The sequence below is a fragment of the Polyodon spathula genome, unplaced genomic scaffold, assembly GCF_017654505.1.
Source record: "Polyodon spathula isolate WHYD16114869_AA unplaced genomic scaffold, ASM1765450v1 scaffolds_3856, whole genome shotgun sequence".
In the NCBI taxonomy this organism is placed as follows: Eukaryota; Metazoa; Chordata; class Actinopteri; order Acipenseriformes; family Polyodontidae; genus Polyodon; species Polyodon spathula.
In genome coordinates, this window is record NW_024475314.1 from 3,075 (window position 1) to 7,000 (window position 3,926).

A 3,926-nucleotide genomic window follows, 5' to 3' on the forward strand; every position below is an offset into this window, starting at 1 on the left:
TGGAGTATCTGCGAAATGAATACGAGCATGTAAAGAAGGAGGGCGTCCACCTGGAAAACAAATTCAGAGGGAGTCTGGAAGAAAACAAGCGCCTGAAAGAGGTGCTGCACCACAGTCGAGATGAAATCAACAGGTGCTGTAAACAGTAAAGCTTGTCGATCCTTTTGATTCTCTCGACTGTGGGTGGCAGCACCTCTCAGGCGCTTGTTTCTTCAGACTCCCTCTTAATTTGTTTTCCAGGTGGACGCCCTCCTTCTTTACATGCTCGTATTCATTTCGCAGATACTCCAGTTTGGAATTTTTCTTTGCGAGGGACTCTCTGAGCTTTTCATTCTCCTTTTGCTTATCTGTTTAAAAGTAAATACAGAACCAGGAAAACAACTTGAAACATAAGAAAGTTGCTTTAAATAATCATGAACCATGTATGGATTCAAAAACAGACCAAAATCAGGATCATGCAATATTGCAAATCAAAGTTCAATTTAATTTTACTTGCTTACAATTACATTACAAATCATGTGATTAGACAATTTAAGAGGACATGTGTGTAGGTCCTTTGTCAATTGTTGCTGTAGTCCCATCAGGTCTATGTCTTCTGTTGACAACTGCAAACGTAACAGCTCAGCAGCTAATGTGTAACATTGTACAACACAATAGAACTACAGCAACCAAAGCTATAAACAATCAAAGCAATCCTTCAAGGTGTTACAGACTTAGGGGGAGGTCTTTGTTGTCATCCACAGACACCATAGTAGAAAATGGACATGATCTGTTGTTTGTCTTCAGTAAATTAAACATTGTAGCATGAAACCACACAGACCACACTCTTGGCCCCAGAAACAGGCTACAGTCCCCTTTGTTTTAGGAAGCTGGTTCCTCTTACCTCTCGATCCCAATGATAGCTGGTCCTTGAGTGTCTGGTTTTGTCTCCAGAGGAAATGGACCTCGTTGGCCAGCTGTCCTTGCTCCTCTGATCCGCGGATAAATATATTCGTAGAAGCTGAAGTTTAAAAGCAAACAATACTCAGTTACATTTATAGCAGGAAACAATTTGTGCAGCAACAGTACTGAAAAAAACGTTCCTGTATTACTTATTTTCATGTATTTTACTAGATCCTCAATCAAGTGTGTGCCGGCTACTTTTGTTTAATAAGATCCATAACAAATATTCTATAATCCTTTTATAACTTCCTGGGAATATCAGATCAGGTTTTTAGGAGTTTGTTAATTCAGATGTCATAAAAGCACCTGTAGACACTACACAGACCATTGCAATGTGACATTTAGAATTTAGAAATTGAATGCAATTCCTATGGAGAACTCAAATTACTGTCGGCTGTCCAAAGTTACAGCGCACAATGTATTCGATAATGACTACTAAAGCAATACTTTCCTTGTAGACAGTCCTGTTTATTATTTTCTCTGTTAATGGTAATGTTTTATTTATTTTAATGGTCTTCCTGCAAAGAACATGTATGTATGCATGCATGGGCTGGAAATAATGAATAATGTCTCTCCAAGAGAACCCATGATCAGGAATGCTTTTTTTGGGGGTAAGGAATATCATGTGACATGTTAGGGTCAAAGGGTTGAAGCATAACCTTATAGACGAAGGGTCGAGTTATCCTGAAAGAAGTTTGTGGGATGCAATAGGCAGAAGAAAAGCTAACCTGGGTCCGGTTCAGCTTCGGCCAGCCTGCGCTCAAGCTGCTCCCTTAGCCGGTCATTCGTTCGGATGGACTCCTCTAAGCGCTGCCTCAGACTACGGATTTCCTGAAGATGTTCTGCAAGCAGGTCTGTATGGAAAGCAGCAACATAAAAGCAAAGCCATGTATGAACACTTACTTCTGAGCCATATCTTACGGCATAGTAAGTTTCAGTCAATACCAGAAGCAAAGAAGAGCGAGATGTGTTTCAACTGCTGTGACTACAAGGAGATTAGCGTTTCACAGAAAACAGAAACCTCAACTGTTTCTAGTTCTTTACTCCTGAAATAAACAAAAGACTGTAATAGGGGCTCCCAAGTGGCGCATCTGGTAAAGGTACTCTGCGTGGAGTCCAGGATGCGCACTACAGCCAGGCTATTCCAATACCGGCCGTGTTCGGGAATTCCCAGGGGACACAACACAATTGGCTGAGCACCGCCCCGGGGGGGGGGGGTGGGGGGGTGGTAGGTGCCTGTCTACAAGCGTCCCAGAGCTGCACGGCGAAACAGACGGCTAACGGCACACGTTTCGGAGGACACGTGTGTCCGTCTTCGTCTCTCCCGAGTCAGCGCAGGGGTTGCAATGGTGAGCCAGGCTTACGGCACACGTTTCGGAGGACACGTGTGTTCGTCTTTGTCTCTCCCAAGGCAGTGCGGGGGGTTGCAATGGTGAGCCAGGCTTACAATTGGCGAGTCCAAAAAAGAAGGACAGTGTAATACTGGCCATACAGACAAAATGTAATTTACACAATTACATGTAATATCTAGAAAAACACTGATCATTTTTCTATAAATTTCTACATAATGCATTTCATAAATTAAAGTATCTGGAAAAAAGTGCATAAGTCTAGACTTTGTTATAGATGACCTCATTTATAAACTAAACACCTGCTAAAAACTAAAAGAAAGCAGTCTACTTAGTTTAATTTCTTACATGTTTTACCTTAATTGCCAAGTACATGCTTGAGAAAGTACCTGTATTCACCAGTCCAGACGGCTCATTCCTGCTTTCTGTCAGTCCTGCGCTGGCCCTGTCTTCTCTTGAGGACCTGTCCAGAGGTTTAGGTGACAAGCCTCTCTCTCCCCCGGTGTCCTCTCTGTTCTTGATGATCGAGCGGTGCAGATCCACTTCGGTGCGCAGAGTCTCATTCAGCTGCTCGCTGTTTTTCAGCTTCTCCTGTAACAAGCTGTTCTCTTTCTGCAGCCCTTGTAAATACTGCTGCTGGGCCAGGCTGCCTTTAATTTCCAAGATCGGTGCGTCGGTGGAGAGCAGCGTCTGTGACTGTCTGCGACTGCCAGCTCCATTCTCTGCAAAAAAGGTTGAATGACAGAACTAGGTTGTTAGCTTGTTTAATTTCCTTAAAAAAGAAAAAAAAAAAAAAAAAACTTTGATTAAACAGTAATATATTGGGAATGTTTGTGACCAATAAGAAAAGCCACCTTAAAAGCCTCCATCACTTTTATAAATTACTGCAACACATAAATGTTTTTATAAGACTGTATGTATACAAAATTAATTTGTATATGGGAAATATTTTGAAGAAATAATGAATATAAAATAAATTGACATACACTGTACACTTACTACTATGTAAACACAAAGGCTAACATCTATAGCTGGCCTACATGTGTCTGGCAGCAGTTAAACGTTAAGGCAAAATTCTAAACGTGGCTAATTTTTACAATCAAAACACCCTTAGAAATAATTTCTACAGAATTTAGCATTAAAAATAGAAATAAGAAAATATAAAATTGCTACAATATAAGAAACAAATGTTGATCAATATTGATAGGATTATAAATAATGATGTGGTAATTTATTCCAAGTAAATACTGATCCAAATGAGACAAGTTTATATTTTTCCAAAGATAGGCTTGAGTGATTCTCCTTGCTTATCCAATACTTAACAATCTTTCAGACAACGTCGTAACGTTTGAGCTCTACAAATACACACCTTTACCCGGAACAGCTGCTTTCCCAGTGGAGGCACTGATAATACCAGGTGGCTGTGCAGTCTCCTGCTGAAAGTAAGGCAGTTTTGTCCCTGTAACCACAAAGTTCCAAGGTTAGGATGACTCACACATTATTGTTCAACAACAGCAGACAAAGTACTTTTTTTAGTACATGCCAAACAGATACCTTCACTATCTCTGAAGTTTAGCTTGAAAAGAGACAGATATACTTATTATAGGAATGGCAGGTTATAATAAAACTACTTCC

At 40.6% G+C, this 3,926-nt stretch overlaps 1 long non-coding RNA gene across 1 annotated transcript; it reads right to left on the reverse strand.

The window, feature by feature from the left end:
* Positions 1-977: 977 nt before the first annotated feature.
* LOC121312419 lies at positions 978-3,746 on the reverse strand. The gene is made up of 4 exons (XR_005949825.1): positions 3,661-3,746; positions 2,681-3,013; positions 1,671-1,796; positions 978-1,000 (listed from the first exon to the last, which is right to left on the reverse strand). It is a non-coding gene; the product is annotated as an uncharacterized LOC121312419 (long non-coding RNA).
* Between the last annotated feature and the right edge of the window lie 180 nt (positions 3,747-3,926).